The 26,197-nt window shown below is 35.2% G+C and overlaps 1 protein-coding gene across 26 annotated transcripts in view; it reads right to left on the reverse strand.

Annotated features, from left to right (window-relative positions):
- Positions 1–26,197, reverse strand: part of BAZ2B (bromodomain adjacent to zinc finger domain 2B) — a 432,513-nt gene that overhangs the window by 182,512 nt on the left and 223,804 nt on the right. The window lies entirely within an intron of this gene.

Below are 26,197 nucleotides of genomic sequence, written 5' to 3' on the forward strand. Positions count from 1 at the left end.
TAAACATTTTTGCATACTTTTAAAAGTATAAAATAAATTTAGAAATATATGTTCTTTGAAAAGATAAAATATGGAGTAGATAAAAACGATATAATTTAAAATACCAATTTATGGGATAAGTTTAAGTATACCAACTTCTCTTGAGTTTTCTTATTCCCCAAAAGTTAATAGTGGTTTGAATATAGTAATTTCACACAAGTCTGTGTTGCCACAACCATAAATTAACATGTTATATTCATCTTACTCATTCCAAATCTCATCATCTATTCACTTGCAGCATAATTCCTATGTTACCTTAATGAAAAACAAAAAAAATACCACCATATTTGAATGGACTGCATCTTTATCTTCTAAATCCAGATAGCAATAGACTTGTAGGTCTTTGGTGTCCCAGAATCCAGCCTGGGAATCCCCAGTACAGTGAACACCCCCTCTGCCCCTCAAAAAAGGCAAATACATTTCAGAGTTTTACTGAAGGCAAATTTAAATCATGATTTCAAAATAGCCTTAGTATGTGACCCATTTAAAATGACAAAAACAGGCCGGGAGTGGTGGCTCACACCTGTAATCTCAACACTTTGAGAGGCTGAGGCAGGCAGATCACCTGAGGTCAGGACTTTGAGACCAGCCTGGCCAACATGGTAAAACCCTATCTCTAACAAAAATACAAAAATTAGCTGGGCGTGGTGGCAGCCGCCTGTAATCCCAGCTACTTGGGAGGCTGAGGCAGTAGAATTGCTTGAACCTGGGAGGCGAAGATTACAGTGAGTCAAGATCACGCCACTGTACTCCAGCCTGGGTGACAAGAGCAAAACTCTGCCTCAAAAAAAAAAAAAGATAAAAGCACTTCTAATCATCTTTATTAATTTGTTTGGCTTTGTAGGTACAGTCTTGCATTGGTTTTATTGCAATAGCTGATGCTGATATTAATAATCTGGAATATAATGGGAATTTTATATTCATTTTAATACTCTATGCATGCACTGATCCCACAATCAAGCAAGAAAGTCATTAAATTCACAGATGCTTTAAAGAGAATACAATCTACAATAAGAAAAAAAATACTGCTTACCTACAAGTGAATTTATGATCAGCCACATGAAAACTCTCACCATTTAAATAATCTACAGAAAGATTTCTGTATGGGATTCTACAGGCAACTCACAGAATAACTGTATATTTACTAAGAAAGTTGGATTTTATTTTAAAATATGAACTAATTAAAATACTGCAAGGCTAGTGTTTGCCTAATTGTTGACTGAATCCATAAAGTATGTAGACAATTTTTCTCATAAGATAGATACATATGGGGAAGGTAATCTCAAATCGACATATAACATCATTAGTAAGACCATTTCTACAAGCTTTCCAATCATATAGAGTTCAAAAATTCTCTTCATATTCTAGTATTGCTGTAAATCACTTCCGCAGATGGCAGTACTGCTATGATGAGTCTGTCCATATTCTTAACAGAATTTGTATTTCTCTTTATCAGAATTCATTATGGGAAAGGCATAGTTACTGCTGATGGTTGCACGCAAGAAATGTTTAAAAGGTAGGTTCTGGGTCAGCAACAGTAAGTAATGAACTCTGAGACATGTGGCTGTCTGATGGTAAGGCCCTTACAAACTATTTTTACCAAGTCTAATTTCACTAAATACAAAAAAAATGGATTCTTTACCTAGAAGAGAGTTTAGGAAAAGGTTATATTTTCTTTATAGCTGGTGCCCTCATTGTCTTCAAGAATTCTATTTGCTACTGAAATATATAATGGAAGGTGTTTAAAAAAATTGCCTTTGTACTCCACAGCAGAAATAATTTGGTGACATAATTAGATATGCACTTTAGCTGAGTACTTGGCATATAAGAGCTCAACATAAAATAGTCATTATCTTTTTTTTAAGATAGCATGCGATGAAGTGTAGGTATTTCTTATTGTTGATAAAACCTGATTCAGGACTAAAGTAAGGAAAATCCAGAAAGTAAAAGAAATATCCAGAAGGCAAAACTGCTTCTTTTGCACACATACAGCTTACTGGATATTACTTTCCCTGAAGATTTAATCTTAATATTTATTTAAACAAATAAATGCAGATGTACAAATGCGTGCACACATACACACACACACAGAAATAAAGTATCATTAGGTAAAGTAATATATACAACTTTGTTTGCTACAGCACTGCTTAAAAATAAAATTTAAACCTGGCAATGAGAGTAAAACTAAAGCTAGTAGTATAAGGCTGGGGCCTTTTTTAGTTTCAGTAAAGGTGTAATTTTTTTTCTTCTATTTTTGTTTTTTTTAATCTCATTTAAGTAAGAAGGAGCTTAACTTCTTAAAAACATATGCTTATGTAACCATTTTCCTTAGAATCTCTTATTATATATTCATGTATTTTATTATTTTATATATTCATGTATTATTTTATTTCAACTATTTTGATACTAGATATTTATTTTTAGCCTAAGATTTCTTAGGTGGCTATGTAGTCTCCTCATATGTAAAGTACTAATTCTCTCATACTGGCCTTAAGTAGTTCTTGTTTTTAATAGGCATTTCTTAGTTCTAAAAACCAAAAATTGGGTGAACTGCTCGAAGTTTATCTTATACATATCCTTTTTTTCCATTTTATAGAAATTTAACAAATCCACTCTAGCCTTTGCTACACTAGAATATTGTCTTATACCTTAATTTATAAGGATTAGCTCTTCGAATTTTCTTTTTTAAGTTAAATATTTTTCTTTCAGTTTTATTTGCCATAATTCTCTGCTAAAGCACAAGAAATCCTGGCCATCAACTTGATAGTTAAAAGGTGAGAAGGCAATGCCTTTGTAATTGTGAAATTGTATAATTGTGAAAAATCCACAAAACAATCATTGGCTTAACATATTGTAAAAACTGTTCAGAGAAGAAGGTTGCTCTGTTTTTTATTTTTAATTCTAAAATTATTTCAAAATAAAAAGTAAAAAAAAACAAAAAACACAAAGTCTTACAAACAGTAAGCACTAAAAAAAAAAAAATTACACGCATTGGAGTTAAAGAGCATAAAAACTAAACCTTGAAGGAATGAAGAACAGACTACATTATGTCAGTGAGATATTTGATAATAAACATTATCTGGGTTCAAACACTATGTCTGAAGGTTTTAGTTATAATCTTGTAAAAAGTATGTAATTTCTCTCAGTTCTCAATTTCCTCATGAGTTATTTGAAGAAGATGTAGTTGGGAGGATTAAATGAGATAATGCATGTAAAGGGCAGAGTACCTAGCATTCAATATTTGTTAGCTATTGTTTTTTTTTTTTTTGTTGATGGTGAGACGGAGTTTCACTCATGTTACCCAGGCTGGAGTGCAATGGCGCGATCTCGGCTCACCGCAACCTCCGCCTCCTGGGTTCAGGCAATTCTCCTGCCTCAGCCTCCTGAGTAGCTGGGATTACAGGCACGCGCCACCATGCCCAGCTAATTTTTTGTATTTTTAGTAGAGACGGGGTTTCACCATGTTGACCAGGATGGTCTCGATCTCTTGACCTCGTGATCCACCCGCCTCGGCCTCCCAAAGTGCTAGGATTACAGGCTTGAGCCACCGCGCCGCTCCCGGCCAGCTATTGTTTTTAATAAGTAAACATCTATGTATATAATTACCCATCCGTTTACGTGGCAATAAAAGAAACCTTAAGGTATTCTAGATTATTCATGTTAAAGTGAATAAGAGTTATACCATTTATAGATTATGTATATTCTTACCATGGCATTATATTTTTTAGCCAGATAGATTGTGTCAAGAATTTAATGTCTAATAATTGTATAGATACCAATGACAAGGTATGTCATCTCAAAATTTTTCAAATAAGCTGATTTTTCATCTACAATACAAATAAAGATGAAAAATTAATACATTTATTTTACATTGACAAAATATGTTATGTGAATTATTCTTTATAATTCAAGCACAGAATGTAAGAATCTGCAGAAACTCCTTTCTTCAGCTTTTTTTTGAGATTCCTTTTTTTATTATTATTATTATACTTTAAGTTCTGGGGTACATCTGCAGAACGTGCAGGTTTGTTACATAGGTATACACGTGCCACGGTGGTTTGCTGCACCCATCAACCCGTCCTCTACATTAGGTATTTCTCCTAATGCTATCCCTCCCCTACCTCCCATCCCCCAATAGGCCCCAAAGTGTGATGTTCCCCTTCCTATGTCCATGTGTTCTCACTGTTCAACTCCCACTTGTGAGAGCATGCAGTGTTTGGCTTACTGTTTTTGTGTTAGTTTGCTGAGAATGATGGTTTCCAGCTTCATCTATGTCCCTGCCAAGAACATGAACTCAGCCTTTTTTATAGCTGCATAGTATTATATGGTATATATGTGTCACCTTATCTTTATCCAGTCTATCACTCATAGGCATTTGGATTGGTTCCAAGTCTTTGCTATTGTGAATAGTGCTGCAATAAACATATGTCTGCATGTATCTTTATAGTAGAATGATTTTTAATCCTTTGGATATATATTCAGTAATGGGATTGCTGCATCAAATGGTATTTCTGGTTCTAGATCCTTGAGGAATTGCCACACTGTCTTCCACAGTGGTTGAACTAATTTACACTCTGAACAGTGTAAAATCATTCCTATTTTTCCACATCCTCTTCAGCATCTGTTGTTTCCTGACTTTTTAATGATCACCATTCTAAGTGGCATCAGATGGTATCTCATCGTGGTTTTGATCTGCATTTCTCTAATGACCAGTGATGATGAGCCTTTTTTCATTTGCTTTTTGGCGCATAAATGTCTTCTTTTGAGAAGTGTCTGTTCATATCCTTTGCCAACTTTTTGATGGGGTTGTTTTTTTCTTGTAAATATGTTTAGATTCTTTGTAGATTCTTGATATTAGCCCTTTGTCAGATAGACAGATTGCAAAACTTTTCTCCCACTCTGTAGGCTGCCTATTCACTCTGATGATAGTTTCTTTTGCTGTGCAGAATCTCTTAAGTTTAATGAGATCCCATTTGTCAATTTTGGCTTTTGTTGCCATTGCTTTTGGTATTTTGGTCATGAAGTCTTTGCCCATTCCTATGTCCTGAATGGTATTGCTTTGGTTTTCTTCTAGGCTTTCTTGTGGTTTTAGGTCTTATTTAAGTCTTTAATCCAACTTGAGTGAATTTTTATATACAGTATAAGGAAGGAGTCCAGTTTTAGCTTTCTGCATATGGCTAACCAGTTTTCCAACACTATTTATTAAATATGGAATCCTCTCCCCATTGCTTGTTGTTGTCAGGTCTGTCAAAGATCAGATGGTTGTAGATGTGTGATGTTATTTCTGAGGCCTCTGTTCTGTTCCACTGATCTATATATCTGTTATGGTACCAGTACCATCCTGTTTTGGTGACTGGATCCTTGTAGTGTAGTTTGAAGTCAGAAGGCCGAGGTGGACGGATCGCTTGAGTTCAGGAGTTTGAGATCAGCCTGGCCAACATGGTGAAACCCTGTCTCTACAAAATATACAAAAGTTAGCATGACGTGGTAGTGGGTGGGTGCCTGTAATACCAGCTACTTGGGAGGCTGAGGCAGGAGAATTGCTGGAACCCAGGAGGTGGAAGTTGCAGTCAGCCTAGGCCACACCACTGCACTCCAGCCTGGGCAACGGAGTAAGACTCCATCTCAAAACAAAAACAAAAACAAAAAACCACAAAGAAAGTTAACTAGTAAGAAGAGTAAAGATAACTACAACTACAAATTAACACAAAACACTACAGTGAAAAAAAATGTTGTGAACCATGGGAGAAAAATGTGCAGAAGATGAAGGACTACAAATGATTTGATTCATTTTAGATCTTTCCTGTAACCTAAAGCAGTGATTTTGGTTTTGTGACACACCAACTCCCCTACCAGGGAACATCTAGGTGACATTTTTGGTTGTCACAACTAGAAGAGTGCTAATGGCACTGAGGAGAGAGAGAGGCCAGGGATGCTGCTAAATAGCCTAAAATGCACAAGAAGGACAGTCTTTTCCCTACAGAATTATCCAAACCAAACTGTTAGTATTGCTGTGAATGAAAAACTCTGATCTAAAGTATCAAAAAGGTTATTATTTGAAATTCAACTAGCCAAAACTTTAAATAGGAATTCTATATAATTATAATAATAAGATGAATCAAGCTGATTTTGATGACCCAAAGCTACTATAATAAGTGATAAAATTATACTCAACATATCTTTTGTGTCAGCATCCCTCTAAGAGTCTAGTATTTTACATTTTATCCAAATTTTTAAGCACTGATAATGTATCACATGCAATTAACAAACATCACAATGCTTACTCATACTGGGTAACATAAATTTGCTGTATTTTACTAAAATGACATTTATCTATAACAGTTATGAGAGCAAATAAAAATCAGAATTTATGAAAATGACAGACCACACTTCTTCCCTGCATGATTTTATGTACTATAAATGGATTCAATGATCAGTTGTTAATGAAAATATTTTTCAAATTTATGTATCTCAAATATTCCTGGTTTGTGTAATCATAGAGTTCATGAACACTGACAGCTGGCAGGTATAAACCTGAACAGGTGCTAACAGGGAGACCAAGACACGTTGCCTAAGATATGTAAACATGATCAGTTCCCTGTGTTTCAGGTGTGCTGATACTTTAGTATTAAAAGTACAGTCACATTCAGTCAAGAAAAGCAGAGTAATAAAAAATAAGAATAGTTGTAGATTAAAGATGCAGAAATTACAAATAAAAACAGACATATTTTTCCTGAAAGCATTTTTTTAAAAAAATGATTTTATTTGTACTAACAATAGCAAAAGTTCTCTGTGGAAGTTCAAACCACAGCAAATTCAGTGAGTCTTTACTTTTTCCTTTATAATGTATCCTCAGAGAAATACGATAATCAGGAAGAATATCAGGAGGTATTCACTACGCTACTTCTTTTGGCTTATTAGAACCACTAAGAGTAGAGTTTTATCATACAAGTTCAATATTTTCTAAAAATTCTGAGAAAGGTTTATATATAACTATTTGTTTAGATAACTTCCAGGCAACTGAACATTTGAACACATAAAACTTCAAGATATTAAATAGTGAAACACAAACAAAAACCAGGCAACAAATGAAAAACTTTTTGTTAAAGGACATTAGAAATAGAGGATGTGGCCGAAATACCTTATTAGATAGCAGACAAAATTATTCTTTGAAAATAGTATGTTCATAGGAAAAAGATTCCATTCATAAAATTTTTATTTAACTACATTTTCAGGAATAGAATTTTGAGGAATTAAGTATGGTATGTAGTGATTTAAAATGTGAATATGTAAAATGAGTTGCTTTGTCACTTGACACATTTTAACTGCCATTATATACAAACGATTTATTATATCCTCAAACATAAGTGTTCTGTGTGTTAACCTGTGATATTGAGCAAGTTTCAGACTCCCCTAAATACTAGTTTCCTTACCTAAAAAATTACGAGATCGAATTAAACTAGCTCTCAAGTTTCTACTTTGAATTTTATAAACTTGGTGGTTAAAAACAACTGACCTCCCGAACCAACAAAAAACACAAAATTAATACTGCATTAAAATATTTAACAAGTTAATTCAATTTTTTCCTTATCATTCTTTTCATTGGTCTTGATTCTATCTCCAAATATGTATCATGTTAAATTATAGATTTCTGTTAAATCTTTTTAAAGATTTGCTCTTGTCGTACTTTTACCTCAAGAGACCTGATGGTGAGAAATTATCCAAGCATAAAAGCAGAGGTTTTCATATTGCTCAGTAAATAATATATTCAGAGTATCCCTTTCCATCCAAAGGATTAAGTATTCCTTTGCAATGAGCTATCTGTGGGGAAGACATCATCCTAAGACATATGAAAAAGATATAAAAGAATAAGATTTAAGTCAGATTTAATATCTATGGATCAACTAAACTGTAGTTATAGTCTGTGAATTTAAATACTAACTAGACTTAGAAATGTCTAACAAGGAAATAAAGGTTAGAAAGATAAAAAGAGGGACAGTGTATGGTTAGCTAATCCTTTCATCTACAAATCTAAGGGGCTCCAAAGAACAAGCAAAGGCCTAAAACTTTGCTTAACTAAGAAACACAATTAAAATTTTAATTAGAATATCTAAGATAGTTCTGGAAAGCAACTAAGACCAATGCATGAGACTGAAAAACTACAGCAGAGAATTAAACAGAAATCATGTTACTCTATATAAAATATCCATGTATACTCAGAAGCCCAGGAAGCATGTCTAATTAACTAAAATTAAAAGTCACCTTTAATAGGAAAGATGCAGAACCACATAACAGAAACAATACACCTCTTAAAGAACAAAGTGAGGATGAGAGGTTGTGAATGCCATGCAAAAACTGTGGGTTTTTCTTTTCTTTTTTTTTTTTTGGTGCTGGTCACCCTCACATTACGTTTGTTTTCTTATTATTACCACTTTCCTACTCAAAAGTCTAGAAATATACTCAAACATACTGGTAAAGGTAAACATAAAGGATATTTATTACATGACCATAATTGCAAAAGACTATTAAAAACATATTTCCATCAATAAAGAATTGTTAAATTAAATTTTAAAAATCTTTACTAGATTACTATACAGGTATTAAAAAGAATGAGGTAGACCTATACTATCTAATATGTTAAATGTAAAGAGCAAGGTGGGGGAGACTATAAATAGCAAGATCTCATTTGTGATAAAGAAAGATAAGAGGGGGATATATTGATATTCCTGTATGCTCAAGAATATTTCTAGAAAAATATATAAGAAATTGGTAACCGTATTTACTTCTAGGTGAAGGGATGGGGAAATTGGATTCTACAGTGGAAGAATTATTTTCCACCATATATTTTTTGTACTTGAATGTTTTACCATGTGATTGTATTAATGACAGTTAAGTCAACAAAAAGAGAAAAATTTCTAAAGATCTGTTATTGCTAGAAATTACCTTTCGAAATGTTCCAGAGTCCTAGGGTACATTTAAGTCTTAGTAAGTGGGGAACCTACTCCCAATAACCTTGAAATAGAGGCTCTAGCTCTGGCACATATACCAATTGCTTGTGTCAAGGATCTTCTTGTGTATGTTTTGTACATGGTGATTCTATGTGAGATTTTGTTTAAAGGAAGGGTCCCATGGCTTTTTAAAAAAGGTGGCAAACCATTGGTCTAATAAATATTGGTCTCATTCCAGTTCTTAATAATATGTCTATCTAATCTATTCACTGTGACATCAGAGACTGAGTCCTCACCTTCAAGTAGGAGGTGGTTTCACTGTCCTGGTCTTTAATTTCCAATTTCAAACCACTGTACAAGGTATCTTCAAATTAAATCTTATTACCTCATAGTGGGTATATTCCTAGTTCTCCATCCCAAACACCTAGACGCTGACATGTGCGTCAATCACCTACTTGGGGAGGTTTTAACTGATTTATTTTACTATCTATTCACTATTCCCTTTCCAAGTTTCAACAAGAGAATCAAACAAGCAGAAGAAAGAACTTCAGAGCTTGCAGACTTTCAAATTAACCCAATCAAAGATTAAAAAAAAAAAAAAGAATTTAAGAAAACGAACAAAGCCTCCAAGAAGTCTGGGATTACATTAAATGACCAAATTTAAGAATAATAATTAGTGTTCCAGAGAAAGAAGAAAAATCTACGTTTGGAAAACTTATTTGAAAAAATAATTGAGAAAAACATCCTTGGCCTCAATAGAGATCTAGACATTAAAATACAAGAGCTCAAAGGACACACAGAAATTCATCACAAAAAGATGAGGATTACAGGCCATGGCCCAACTGATTTTTTAACCCAAAGAATTGGATTTTTTTTTTTTTTTTTTTTTTGAGATGGAGTCTCGCTCTGCCACTCAGGCTGGAGTACAGCAGCGTAAATCTCGGCTCAGGCAACCTCCACCTCCCGGGTTCCAGCGATTCTTCTGCCTCAGCCTCCCAAGTAGTGGGACTACAGATGCCTGCTGCCACACCTGGCTAATTTTTGTGTTTTTAATAGAGACGGAATTTCACCATGTTAGCCAGGCTGGTCTTGAGCTCCTGACCTCAAGTGATCCACCCACCTGGACCTCCCAAAGCGCTGGGATTACAGGAATGAGCCACCACACCTGCCAGGAATTGTATTGTTTTTAACACAAAGAAAGGATAAACACTTGAGGTGATGCATATCCCATTTATCCTGATGTGATTATAATGCATTGTATGCCTGTATCAAAATATTTCATGTACCCCATAATATACACCATGTACCCACAAAATTTGAAAGTAAAAAAGAACAACAACGAAAAAAGAAATACACCAAAATGTTAACAATGGTTCTCAGAATGGTGAAGTTATAAATGACTTTAATTTGTTTTTATACTTCTTATTTTTTTTATACTTTTCAGTTTATTTCAATTATCCACATTAGAAAATATTAAACAAAAATGAAACACACTCATTTTCTATTTTTTAGGGGGGAGGAACTAACCTTAAAATTTATATTTGACACAGAAAAATTATTGATCACAAAGTGATCAACAATGAAATGAGCTATTTTACAGAGGTAAAATCTATCCTTGATGATACTTTAGGAAGTTGATTCATAATCATTTGTCCAGGATGGTCTAAAAGCGGTGAAATAGTCACAAACTCTGGAGCTTCCTTTCCAGGTACCATTAACGTAGAGTTACGAAATTTCAATGACACTAAAAAGAAATAATTTTTCACTAAAAAGCCACATATATTTTGAGAGCCAACCTATTAGCATGACTGGCCTATTCATTAACCAGAAGGCAAGATTCTAGATTGACTCATAGAGTCAATTTCCTCTCATCTATACTTTTCCCCTTATAATGAAGAGACAGAATACTATCCATGGATAGGTATTTCTTGATGCCCAATATGTTACACCAACAAGTTGCTGATTATTCAAGTTGTCAAGAACAAATTTGATAGAAATGGAAAAACAGCAATGAAACAAAAGATATAAAGAAACCTTACAGAAATTTTAGAATTGAAAAATGTACTAATCTGAATTAAAAAGTCACTGGATGGACTCAATAGCAAAATGAAGATGACAGAAAAAAAGAGCCAATGAACTCAAAGATAGATCAATAGCAATTATCCAGTCTGAACAACAGAATAAGCACTGAAAAACAATTAAAACTGACCCAGAGACCTTTGAGACAATAACAAAATGTCTGAGATTCATATCAACAGAATCTTAAGGGAGGAAAAATGGTGTAGAGTTGAAAAATTACTTGAAGAGGCAGTGACTAAAAACTTCCTATTTTTGGTTAAAGACATCAAAACCTAAAGATTCAAGAAGATAAGCAAACCCAAAACCGGATAAACCCAAAAAGAAATTGAAATCTAGACTGCAATGCCAGGTGTGATGGCTCATGCCTATAATCCCAGCACTTTGGGAGGTCAAGGCAGAAGGATCACTTGAGGCCAGGTGTTTGAGCCTAGGCAAATTAGAAGAACCCATCCCTACTAAATTAAAAAAAAAAAAAAAATTAGCCAGCCAGTATGGATTACAGGCACCTGTCTGTAGCGGTAGCTATTTGGGAGGCTAAACTATTAGGGAGGATTGTTTGAGCCAGGAGTTTTAGGTGGCAGTGAGGTTTGACTATACCACTGCACTCTAGCCAGGGTGAGAGCGAGACCCTGTCTCAAAAAGGCAGGAAAAGAAATCTAGACAGAAATGAACAAAATGAACAATTTTCAACTATGGACACAGTTTTCATCAATTTATGTTCTGAAAGTAAGCTGAAACTTGGAATTACATTATACTGGTTTTCACCTTTCTTTTTTGTCAGTGTCAAAAACTAACTTTTAATAACGTTATTTTTCCCCAAATTTATGACAAAATTTAATAAATGCTAGTGTCTAAAGGAATATGTAGCAAAATCCATGATTTAATTCTTTTTATAAATACTAAATTTACTTACGATAATTCTTGAGAAACCATACATTAAACAGATATGAAATACATAGATGACACACACAGGACAGTCAAATCTCCCTTCGTTACATTTTTCAATCCAAGGTTTAGATATTGGTTCAATTATTTTAAACAAAATTTTATAATGAGAAGTCCAAAACAGCAATAGAATCTGCCCAGCCTCTCAGAAGTATACTAGCATGGGTGTGACCCATCTAACCTAAGCCAAATCTTAGTATTATGGTTTCATATGAACATTTCATGTTACTTCTTTCCAGATTAATAATATCAAAAGTAAACCTTGAAGTTAGGGTTTTTGTGGGTTTATTTTTTTGGAGACAAGATCTCACTCTGTCTCCCAGCCTGGAATGCAGTGGTGTAATCAAAGCTCACTGACTGCAGACTCGACCTTCCGCGCTCAAGCAGTCCTCCCACCTCAGCCTCCTGAGCTAGGACCATAGGCTAGTGCCAGAACACCTGGCTTTTTTTTTTTTTTTTTCTTCAAATTTTCTGTAGAGACGGGATCTCCCTGTGTTGCCCAGGCCAGTAACTTGAAGATTTTAAAGGTGATATCGATAACCCATGTCATAGACACCATAAAGAGACACACAAAGAAATTAACATTTAACACATACTGTGCTTTGGCTAGCACACTGCAAACCTCTGGAGCTCTAGCATGCACCCCTAAAAATGGTCAGCTTCCATTTTTCTCACGTCTCCATTAATGAGGGCAAGACTGACAACAAAATGCACCATGCTTTCTGACATTACGGGTCTTGTCTAGAATGCATGAAAACTTCCCCCTAAAATAGCTTTTCCAGAATCTGTTATAAAGAGCTGCAAAAAACCAAAAGTTTGCAAGAGTCTGGTTTATGGCTACTATTAAGTTTATGTAAATTTTACCTGTTTAATAGGTCTGAGGGTCATATTAACCTCAAAACAAAAGTTTTAAAGCAGGTTCACAAAAATTTATTCTAGTCCTATCAACACTCACTAATGTATGTCCTCCCTCCTTTAATTGGCTGTTGATATCAATAACAAGGCTTGGAAAATATGCAACAACCAAATTGCTTATAGATTTAAAACATAATTTCAAACATTCCAAATGTAAGTAATGTGCATTTCTGATGTTTAGTTTTTTCTAAACTAATGATTGCTAGTTTAACATGTGCCTATCTGCTAGAAAGCAGGCATATAATACTATTGTTTGGGAGAAAATTAACTCTATAATTGGTGAGTATCAAAACTCTTCTGTCAAAGGTTATGCCAGTTTAGAGCTCTAAACTGAAATTCAAATTTTTAGCAATCATATTATTATTATTTTTAGATGGAGTCTTGATCTGTTGCCCAGGCTGGAGTGCAGCGAGCGGCATGATCTTAGCTCACTGCAATGTCTGCCTCCTGCGTTCAAGCCATTCTCCTGCCTCAGCCTCCTGAGTAGCTGGGATTACAGGTGCCCATGACCATGTCTGGCTAATTTTTGTATTTTTAGTAGAGATGGGGTTTCACCATGTTGGCCAGGCTGGTCTCAAACTCCTTACCTGGTGATCCACCCGCCTTAGCCTCCCAAAGTGCTGGGATTATAGGCATGAGCCACGGCGCCCAGCCAATCATATTACTTTAAAACTTCTCGTAGGCCATAATAGAAGTCAAAATTCTCCTATTAATAACTATTATAGTCAGCTGTTGCTGAAGATGGTCATTATTAGTATCATAATTCTTCATTTTATTTCTCTTACCTGAACAGTCATCTAATTGATTCCTCTTACTCTATAAGCCAATTCATTGTGATAGCATATATCTATTCTCCCATTCATATTAACAACAAAATTAAACCCAAATTCCTTAGGCTTGACTTTATAGACTTGCTTAGTTCTCAAAACTTACTTCCTCTGTATTTCCCATCAAACTTAATCAGTCTCCATCACCTGGTTCTTGCACCATACTTTCCCAAATCCTTAATTTCAATTGCATTGCTCTCCTTAACATGTTCTTCATCCCTTGCCCCATCACTGCATATCAAATCCTCCCTATTCTTTAAACCCCAGGTCAAAGTGACACCATGAATGACACCCATGAAAAAGACACCCAAAAATTACCTAGTCAAAAGCCGAAAGTCAGAGATCCCAAACCCTTAGCACTGTAGACTACTGACAATTTGAAGAAGTTAAAATTCTAAATCCATAATATTTTACCAGTATTTTATCACTGTCTCTTTCACTGCACATACCATATTTTATCCTGTATTACAACTATGAACTTGCATAAATTTGCCTTAGAATTAGTAAGCTTATGGGAATAGAAATCATGTTTTTAGTATCTTACATTTCCCAGAGTCTTAGAGGAATACTTTGCCCAAAACAGTTGCTTATTAAATATTTGTTGAATAAATGAAAATGTGTCTTCATTATTTGTCTTAAATTAATGCATGATGTTTTAAAACAAAAATATGACACGAAAAACAGCAACACTATAACTATTAAGTTATAAAATCCTGATACTGGAGCTAGTATTTTATCAAATCTGTTTCAAAATGATCACAGATATTAAAATTCAAAGAAAATAATTGATTAAAAATAATTGTATTTTATACTTTAATGACGGAGTCATTTCAACACTTTCACTTCAAACTCAGAACAACAGGATTTTTATTATCTATTTTTACATTTGTAGTCCCTGCTTTTAACATGCCAAAAATCCCAGTTAATGTGCCAAAAACCTCAGTTCTTGACAGTACAGAATTAACTCATGGCAAGGCTTGGTGGCTTAGGCCTGTAATCCCGGCACTTTGGGAGGCAGAGGTGGGTGGATCACTAGGTCAGGAGTTCAAGATCATCCTGGCCCAAGATGGTGAACCCCCGTCTCTACTAAAAATACAAAAATTAGCCAGGTGTGGTGGCAGGTGCCTGTAATCCCAGCTACCTGGGAGGCTGAGGCAGGAGAATTGCTTGAACCTGGGAGGCAGAGGTTGCAGTAAGCCAAGATTGCCCACTGCACTCCAGCCAGGGTGACAGAATAAAAGACCAGTATTTAGGTGGCATCCCAGGTGCCCAGCCAAATTAAGTATCCCATATTTCTTTGTTACAGACTAGAAGATTAAGAGTATATGCTGCTGAGCCCTAGAGGAATTTTTAGAATTTTGTTTGGGAGGTCAAGGTGGGTGGATCACAAGGTCAAGAGATCGAGACCTTCCTGGTCAACATGCTGAATCCCCATCTCTACTAAAAATACAAAAATTAGCTGGGCATGGTGGCGCACGCCTGTAGTCCCAGCTACTCAGGATGCTGAGACAGGAGAACTGCTTGAACCCAGGAGGTGGAGGTTGCGGTGAGCCAAGATCGCGCCATAGCACTCCAGCCTAGGTAACGAGCAAAACTCCATCTCAAAAAAAAAAAAGGAAAATTTTGTACAGTTGCTCTCATCAATGACAGCACCATTATTTATTTCCTTCTCAAATAAAAAAAGAATTAACTCATTTGATTTCTGACATAATACACAACTAATAGCCTGAGAATAACAATACCAACACTAACACAATAATAAAATTACTGAAAACACAGTTCTTTTGATCCTTAAAATACAGTTAACTAGTCAAATTAAAATATTTAAAAGACCCTTAAACAGTTCTTTTGTGTGGTTATACCTTCAGCTAGACACAAAATCTGGTCCACTCATTACATTTCATTCCAATTTTTAAGGACAGCATTCAACTATACAGCAAGCAACTGTGATGAACCCAAAATCAATGTATCAGCAGTAGTATCTAAAAGTGCACTATCTAATAGGGCAGCCATTAACACATGCAGAAAATTACATTTAAATTAATTAAAATCAAATAAAATTTAAAAATCACACTAGCCATATTTTAAGTGCTCAACAGTTATCACATCATTATAGAAAGTTTTATTATACAGTGTCAATCTAAATGATAATATTCTTCCCCCAGACACTGAAATCTTCTCACTTAGTGAGAAAGCCTTTTTCATATTGAGTAAGTAGACTATTAAAACTGTTAAAACATGAGTTGGCAGCTTTAGGGCAGATACTGCCTTATTAAAGTTTTCTTGAGAAAGATTGATGTGCAGTATTAGATACAAATCAGCAGTTAGCTCTATGAAGAAACTTAAACTAATATCATGCTACCATGTTTTCTTCACAGGGTTTGATTATTACTAAAATGTTAAAATTTCATTAAAATCAGTGGGAGATTGAGGTGGAGTTTAGCTTATTTATAAAGTATTCGCTCAAAAGCTTAAACTATTCACTCTGAAGATAACCTGAAATAACTCTCATCTTTCATTACTTCTCAAATGTTTCTACTGAAATATCCCTAGCACAAATCGAAAGAGTTTTGTTCTATTTGCAATATTGTAGGCCCAGTTATTATTGGCAGAAGAGGCAATAAACATATATCTGCTATAAATGCTCAATGTATTTAGTTAAAAAGAATTTAATAGAAAAAAAAAGTTGGTATCATAGAAAAAAAGCAGAAACAGGATATGTGTGCATGGGTTTCCCTTTGCCTTTCCACTGATGCTGATGACACTCTCTGTACACGGAGGGTCTTCAAGAGTTTATAAAGAAACTAAAGCCTAGGTATTCCACTGCCCTTTTATACTACAGCTTATATCAGAATTCCAGAAGGGCCTATTACTAGGTAGGCAAAGCAAACATAAATAATATACAGGAAACGCTGGCTACCAATCCTAAAATTTTAAGTCACTGTTGACTGAACTCTTTAGTTCCAGTTACAGCAATATTTTTAAAACTTTGGGTCATAACCCATTCAAAGTAATGAAATCCACATAGTAAAATCATAAAAAGTGAAATATTCTGGGTTACTTTCAGAGATATTTGAAAAACACATATCTATTTGTATTTCCAGTAATGTATGGTTTCTATAGGGAAGCACAGAAGAATTTTACAATCCCTAATCATACCAGCTGCTATATTAGAATGACTACTACTATATACATATATAAATTACTATTTATATACATATAAATAAATTTATATACACATATACATGCACATACTACTATTACTATACTAGGAGAATCCAGGCTTTGTGTACACAATCCATGGATGAGAGCAGCTGTACAAAATTCTAAGAATTCCTCTAGGGCTCACCAGCATATACTCTTAACCTTTTAGTCTGTGACAAAGAAATATGGGGTATTTAATTTGGCTGGGCACCTGGTATGCCACCTAAATACTAGTCTTTTATTCTGTATACTCAATTAAAGATACATCAAAGTTATTTCACCCAGATGCTCTAAGTGATAATTATATAAACTTTTAAGCATTTATGAAAACATCTGATGTTCAACCTTTCAGGAAGTATTTACCACACCATGAAGCATGCTAGGTGCTTGGGATATAATGAATAAGTCAATTAGGTCAAGTACTCTACCTCAAGGGTTTATACTCTAGTAGGCTGGAGCAACAGCGGAAACCTAGTCAACACTGAGTTAAACAGATTCTTACTAGAAAGAAATTGTGCTAAGTGACAGTACCTGGGTACCAGGTGTTAGAAGATGGTACTATATAAATTCCAGAAATGGGGTAGCTTTTCAGGGGCCATATGTGTAGATGAGCAAACAAATTAAGAAAATAAGATATGCAGTGGGAAAATGTTATATTTATTCTTAATTTTGCTAATAATTAGGGATATCGATATTAAAAGTTAGGCATTTTCTCGTACTCCAAAAAATATAAAACATGTTAAGTGAAAATATAAAATGCTTCTGAAAACAACTGCCATCTTAGAATCCAATATTAGTTACAAATTTAGAATAGTTTTTATAATATATAGGACATTATATGCTTTTAATTATTTTCAAATTATCACATTTCTGATTCATCTTTACTTATAAATTTTAGTTTCTACAAAGACCATGTGGTAGTACTGGAGTAAAGTAGGAGAAACAGATATGAGTATCCAAAGCTACATATAAATTTTAGTCGAAGAAGAAATACTTTTTAAAAAATTAATGCTACTAGAATCACTTGAACCCGGGAGGCGGAGGTTGCAGTGGGCCAAGATCTACACCACTGCACTCCATCCTGGGCAACAGAGTGAGACTCTGCCTTAAAAAAAAATAAATGCTACTATAGTTAAAGAAGTAAATGTTGAGAATTCTCATAAAATTTCAAGAGAAAATGTTATACATTAAGGATTTATTCCTTTTTTGCCTCTTTTGTTGAAATAGCTGGTCTATTATTTATTTAACAACTATTTTTGAGCATTTACTACAAATCTCTATGCTGGTTGAGTTGTTAGAAAATAAAGATAAATCACAGTCCTTGTCTTATAAAAGTTCATCATTTAATAATTCTCACTATTCAATTTTCTCTAAATTTCTTTTCATTTCATACTGTTATCTCCATAATTCAATCTAAATCTCAATTACTCTAAGTTTTTTTTATTTTTCTGATAAACAGAAATACATGTGCTCACTTCACTAAATTCATAGTAGTAAGAGGAGTTCTAGGTAAATGCAAACACAAAGACTGTGGAGACAGGCAGCTTCACTGATGAAGTTACCAGGAAGAAAAAAGACCTTTTGCCTTGATGTAATTTTTAAATGATGACAGTTTTCATAAAAGTTCCACCCTTCACCCCCATCTAGGAAGTAGGAATGTCCATGACTCATTATGCTTTCCCTGTGCTTCACTCAGGCTTCCTCTTCACAGACCACCTAATTCAGCAGATAGGACTTCCTGATGTTGAGGGAATCCTTGTCTCTCAACAGTGGGCCACAGGATCCCATTCTTGTGGTCAAAGCTGTCTGAAACAGATACGACCCAAGGAGACAATAGTTGGCCAGAAATCTATGTGTTAATGGTCTCTTAAGATTCTATAGTCAAATCAGATTCTTTCTGATATAAACATTTTAACTGATAGAAACAGGGAAAGTTGTTGTTGAGGTAAGAGGTCCTTAACGCTGGGGCCTAAGTATACAAGCTTTAAAAAGTGGATTGCAAAAAAACAATGGAAGAGTAAGTGTACAGAGAAGCTGAGCAGCCTTGAGAGAGAGAAGATACTCTTCTGTTACTGTTCCTTGCCAAATGAAGAGCCTAGCAGAAAACTTCCTAACAAATATGCTTGTTTGTCTTTTCTCATGTTCACTCATGCTATTTACACCACCAAGACACATTTTGGTCTTTACTTCCAATAATCCAAACACTATACTCCTTTAAACACAGGCCCTAGAGACTCCCTTTATCCACAAAGCTGGATCTGACTAATCCTGGGTCACAACTTCCCATCTTTGAATTATGTAGCACTTTAGCTTCCATCCAGGAAGATGCTAATTACACGACTTTTTACGGCTCTGTGTTTATTGTATGAATGCACTGTGTTATTCAGCACACAGCCAGTATATCTGTTGAGCTTTAGTTGCTGACTCAGTACAGTGAGACTAATTATAATTACTTCAAAGAGCTATAAAGAGAGGGCCTAGTGCGCTTCCTGCTAGGTAATTTGTTCTTAGGTGTTTGGCCTGGAGAATACAAAGAAGAAAATATTTTCTTCAAACTTATGATAAAAGGGTAAAAAATAACAGCTCAATAAAAGTCAACATTATTTCTTTTGTAAGTTAAATGTGAGCAAATATATGTTTAAAATGTCAAGATAATTTTCAATTCCAAGCAGGTTTCGTTTATAGGTAAACCTAAAGAGATGTTCAAGAGTATTAAGTGATCCCCTGTCAATCTGACTTTCAAAAATGCCATCTTTACCTTAGCTTTATATAATAGTATAATTTGAAATTTTGTTTTAGATAGCAGTGACATTTTTTAGTTCTTAGATAACTGAAATAGTAAAACTGCTTTTTCCTGAGAAGTTAGTACGTAATTTTATAACCTTCATTATACACAAAATTAATTTGACTATAACAGTACTCTTTTCAGTAATCTAGGGACCAGGTTTTCTCCTTTTGACATTGATAATCTCCAAATACAAACAAAAAGTTATTATAATTCCCCCTACCATTCTCTGAACTATAACATTTGGTCAAATTATGTATTAACTTATCATTTCAAATAGGCTTCATCCATTTTCCTCAAAATTTTTATTATTTTCTGAATTGCATATACTTGTCCATGTTTTATTCTATTGGCAATGCCCAAATATTAACATAAATAATGTTGACTTTCATTGAGCTGTTTTTCTACTCATGTATCTTAAGTTTGAAGAAAATATTTTCTTTCTGTTTTCTCCTGGCCAAATACATAACAAAATACCTACCAGGAGGCATGCTACACCTTCTCTTTATTATTATAATTTTTTTCTTCTATTTTCAAGTTCAGGGGTACATGTACAGGATACACAGGTGTTACATAGGTAAACATGTGCCATGGTGGTTTGCTGCATAGATCAACCTGTCACCTAGGTATTAAGCCCAGCATCCATTAGTTATTCTTCCTGATGCTCTCTCTCACCCCACCCCCACTCTAACATGCACCAGTGTGTGAAGTTCCCCTCCTGTGTCCGCATGTTTTCATTATTCAGTTCCCACTTATACGTGAGAAAATGCTATGTTTGATTTTCTGTTCTTGTGTTAGAATGCTCAGCATAATGGTTTCCAACTCCATCCATGTCCCTGCAAAGGACATGATCTCATTCCTTTTTTATGGTTGCATAGTATTCCATGGTATACATACCAAATTTTCTTTACCTAGTTTATTGTTGATGGGCATTTAGGTTGAGTCCATGTCTTTGCTATTGTAAATAGTGCTGCAATGAACATACATGTGTATGTATCTTTATAATAGAATGACTTATATTCCTTTGGGTATATACTCAGTAATGGGATTGCTGGGTCAAATGGTATTCCTGCTTCTAGATCTTTGAAGAATCACCACACTGTCTTCTACATGGTTGAACTAATTTACACTGCTATCAACAGTGCTAAAGCATTCCTCTTTCCCTGCACCTCACCAGCATCTGTTGCTTTTTGACTTTTTAGTAATAGCCATTGTGACTGGTGTGAGAAGTTATCCAATCGTGGTTTTGATTTGCATTTCTCTAATAATCAGTGATGTTGAGCTTTTTTTCATGTTTGTTGGCCGCATGTATGTCTTCTTCTGAGAAGTGTCTGTTCATGTCCTCTGCCCACTTTTTAATGGGTTTGTTTTTTTCTTATAAATTTGTTTAAGTTCCTTGTAGACTCTGGATATTAGACCTTTGTCAGATGGATAGACTACAAACATTTTCTCCCATTCTGTAGGTTGTCTGTTCACTCTGATGACAGTTTCTTTTGTTGTGCAGAAGCTCTTTGCTTTTATTAAATCCCATTTATCAGTTTTTCCTTTTGTTGCTATTGCTTTTGGCATTTTTGTCATGAAATCTTTGCCTGTGCCTATGTCCTGAATGGTACTGACTAGATTTTCTTGTAGGGTTTTTATAGTTTTGGGTTTTACATTTAAGTCTTTAATTCATCTTGAGTTAATTCTTGTATACGGTGTAAGGAAGGGGTCCTGATTCAATTTTCTGCATATGTCTATGTCAGCTCTCCCAGCGCCATTTATTAAATAAGGAGTCATATTCCATCACTTGCTTTTGCCAGGTTTTTTTGAAGATCAGATGGTTGTGGGTGTGTGATCTTATTTCTGAGTTCTTTTTTTTCTTTTTTGAGGCAGAGTCTTGCTGTGTCGCCCAGGCTGAATTGCAGTGGCGTGATCTTGGCTCGCTACAACATCTGCCTCCTGGGTTCAAGTGATTCTCCTGCCTCAGTCTCCCAAGTAGCTGGGACTACAGGTGCACATCACCATACTCAGCTAATTTTCTGTATTTTTATTAGAGACAGCGTTTCATCATGTTGGCCAGGCTGGTCTCGAACTCCTGACCTTGTGATCCACCCACCTGGGCCTCCCAAAGTGCTGGGATTACAGGTGTGAGCCACCACGCCTGGCCTATTTCTGAGTTCTTTATTCTGTTCTATTGGTCTCTGTGTCTGTTCTTAGACCAGCACCATGCTGTTTTGGTTACTGTAACTTTGTAGCATACAAGCATACAAGTACACAAGTATTGTAGCCTTGTACTTTGAAGCTAGGGAGCCTCCTGTGATGTTCTCTTTGAAGTGATGCCTCCAGTGTTTTTTGAGGGTGTTTTTTTTTCCTTATAGTTTTGGCCTTCTCTTTATTATAATATTTTTACTTTTTATGTGGAAGAATGAAGACCCTCTGTGACAATGCTCAGAGAAAATAAATTCCTTCACAGTACAAGGCCCTAAGTATACATCCTAAAAATTTTTTTAAAGAGATCTAGGTCTTACCATGTTGCCCAGGCTGGAGTGCAGTTGCTATTCACAGGCAGATCCTAGTGTACTTCAGCCTCTAACTCCTGGCGTCAAGCAATCCTCCTGCCTCAGCTTCCTGCATAGTTGAGACTACAGGTACATGGCAATCTGTCCAGCTTGAACCTTAAAATTTAACTTGCCATTTAAGAAATCTATTTGTGCCAATAAACTCTGCTTTTCCATATATATATTTTTTTTTTTTGAGACAGAGTTTCGCTCTTGTTACCCAGGCTGGAGTGCAATGGCGCGATCTCAGCTCACCGCAACCTCCGCCTCCTGGGTTCAGGCACTTCTCCTGCCTCAGCCTCCTGAGTAGCTGGGATTACAGGCACGCGCCACCATGCCCAGCTCATTTTTTGTAGTTTTTTAGTAGAGACGGGGTTTCACCATGTTGACGAGGATGGTCTCGATCTGTTGACCTCGTGATCCACCCGCCTCGGCCTCCCAAAGTGCTGGGATTACAGGCTTGAGCCACCGCGCCCGGCCCTTTGCTTTTCCATATTTTTATCAAACTTCTTAAATTTATTAAAGGCAGGGAGTTAGGCACCACTAGTTCATTTATGTATGCTAATTTTATATAACTAAAAACACATCAATATCTTGGGATCAACTGAGTCACATTTGGTTTATTAGTCCCATATTATACATCCTTCTCTATGAAGACATATATTGGAGTCTCATAAAAGGCAAATAGGGTTCCACTCAGCTTACACAGTAAGATAATTTTTAGATAAATATGAAATACTATACACAAATACATGAAAACACAAGTCTAGAACATTCCTTTAGCTATCAAAGTTTTAAATGAATTTATTTGGTCCTCTAGTTCAATCTGTATATATAAGCTATATTTTAAACAAAGGTATAGAGAGAAATCATTGTTCACAATCTGCCTTAGATGACAGAATTTAATTTATAAAGCTACATATTTATTATATAATCATGCTCAACTTATTTTAATCTTGATGGACAAAGGATAACATGAAAATGACTTACGCAATATCTTCAGATAAAAGTAATAAGCCCACTGAAAATGGAGCTGATCATATATTAGAGAAAACTTGACCAATAAAAATCTTAATATAGAAAACAGCAAAGCAAAGAAGTATACGTAATTTCACAAAAGTCCAGCTGAGTGCCTTCACCTAGTAGTTTTTCAAGTATTTTTCTGAGTGTAAAATGAATTTTTAACTTCATAAACAAGTTTACCACATAATTCCTTTAATGTAATGATTCACAAGACTGGCTGCCTATTAGAAACACATGGGGGATCTTAAATATATATAAACCTGTGACAAGGCCCATCTCCACATCAATTATATCAGAATCTCTAGGGCTGGGGATGTAAACATTAACAGGTTGGGAAGCCCTCCAGGAGATTCCAGGAAATCTCTGCCATAGAGCTTTTTCAAGCTTCAATATTGCTGGATTATAACAATTTTGAAGTTCAAATGCAAATAATAATCAACTAACATTCACTGCCTTTTTGACCCAGTACTTCATGTTAAAAATGCTGTAAGACTCACTAAAACAAACAAAAATTTAAAAAGAAAGAAAATATCTGCTAATGTAAGGGAATGGGAAAATATCTGCTAATATAAAGAATAATAAAAATATACAGATAGCTTGGATAAAAAGGTCCCATAAGAAGAAGGCAGGAATATAGAATTCATCATCATCTTAAGCCCCAAAAGCCAGGCAGGAAAATAGAAAGAGAACAATTCATACAAGTAACAGCAGATATGTGTAAAGGCAGCTTCTGTAACCTGATACTGACAATGAAAGACTGGAATAATTCAGGTTCTGAATAGTTACACATTGGCAAGCTAAGTGTATAATGCATTATAAACTATCTACCCTACGTCCAGATAAGCACTCAGGATGAGAGGTGTCAAGGACAGTTGGGAGAACTCCCAGCTATCTTCCTGTCACAACAATGACAGAGAATCTGAAACACAGATCTCTCTTTTCCAAGAGTCTTCTGCTCCTCCCAAAAAAAGCCTTCTCATATGGGCTGGCTGGTAAGTGTGCTATAACTAGAGTAGGCATACAAAAAAGTGGTAGGGAAAACAGGACCTCCACCCCTCCAAAAGAGTTTCTGCACGGACATGTGACTACCTAGGTAAGTCTCTCTACCCATGAATCCCCTTGCTAGGTTAATTCTTACCATGGCCTATCACTTCTTGACACTCTACCCAACCCATATCTAGCGGGAGCCAGGATGACAGGAGGGAAACTGGGCCTAGCAATGGAACCTACTGCCTCAGTTATCCAGGAGATCTGAGCTGTAATATGCTGTATTACACTAGGATAAATGAATATCCACAAAATTCTGTTTCAACATCATATCTAAGGAAGGATTAATAAGCAGATTTGAACAAATAGATACTTATTAGGAAATAAAAAAGAAAAACTTCCAGAAAGGGATAATGTAGATTTCTATTAAGTGCTTAGATGGAGGAATATCTCCTGGTACTTGGGCAGTAACTCCACAAAGAACAGGGTCAGCCCAGTCCAGAATAACTGCAAACCTTCAGGAACAATACTATGAATACTTGAGCCACAGCTTAGAAGAGAAGGCCTGCCTTTCAGAAACTGTGTATCTATAAGAATACAGGACCAACCAGGGAAATACCATTACCATAATGTCTTATTCTCCTCTCCTCAATTTTTAACCTTGAAAACTTTCCTTTTTGGGGTCACAGACAAATAATAGAGAGTACTGAGTTCTTTTCCACCCTCAGTAATTTGTATCCTAGAGTGAGAGGAGGATAAGAGAAAGGAAAAGAGAAAGAGTGATTCAAGTGAGAGAATCTAACAACAAGATAAACTATCCAAAGAAATACAGGTCCAAAAATTGGCACTACTGGTGGGACTGATGAATACCCCATCACTCACACAAAAATCTCTTGCTCAGTATCAAGTGTAAGACTTTGTGGAACAGGTCAACATAAAAGTAATGGTATTCCTACTAAGTTATCTAAACTATGTAAGTTTTAGATTCATGGGGCCCCCAAATAAAGTCTGGGATAATAACAAAGCAAGACCTTCTGAAAAATACTTAGATGGTCATCAAAGAGAGATTAGATGGGTGCAAAAGATAGCTAAATGGTTTTGAGGAAAAAAAAAACTTGAGGTTTCCTGTGTAAAATATAGCCTGATACATTAAAGCGAAGTACAAAACTTGAAGAAATATGCTCCAGAAAAAATTTATTAGGCAACAGAAGAACAGCTGATTTAGTAATGAAAATTAGGCTTCAAACAACTATGAGACTGAGGAGGTTAAAAAAAAAATCTAAACAATTTTGCAAAGAAGGAAGGAAGATAAAAAAGGGGAACCTAGGAAGACAACAGGCAGAGATACCCCTCAGTTGTTTAGTTCATTTGCATTTAGTGTTATACTAGAATAGATCTGCATGATAGGTCTAAGCCACCAACATACTTTAAACACTCCTCTATCCTACTTAATAGGGTTACTCACAACAAGGTCTGGAGTGGCATCTTTGGATGACTGATAGATGTAGAAGACTTGGAGAATAAGTCAGAGACACACAGAGAGAGACTAACTCTAATCCTATCTTTTTAATAGAACAAGGAAGTCTTTCAAAGTCAATAGAAACATTACAACACCCAGTAAAGGGGAAGATTCTTTACACTAAAATATTTACATCCAAGTCTATATGACTTGGAAAAAATCAGCTTTTGTTTTCATTTTAGTATGTAAAGTTTAGAAGCACCAAGCTCTAGAACAGACTCAAAAAATGGCAATAAAATTAATCAGATAGCCGACAAAATTATATCTAGAAAGAATATTAATTCTAAGTTTTAGGTAAAAACTAAGACTTGGAAAGGTGTTTCTTTGAAGAGAAAAGCAGTGGTCTCCCTAAAAAATTTCATTTGAATTTCACATATACTAGAGTT

The sequence above is a fragment of the Sapajus apella genome, unplaced genomic scaffold (assembly GCF_009761245.1).
Source record: "Sapajus apella isolate SASKATOON/1434 unplaced genomic scaffold, GSC_monkey_1.0 scaffold18, whole genome shotgun sequence".
In the NCBI taxonomy this organism is placed as follows: Eukaryota; Metazoa; Chordata; class Mammalia; order Primates; family Cebidae; genus Sapajus; species Sapajus apella.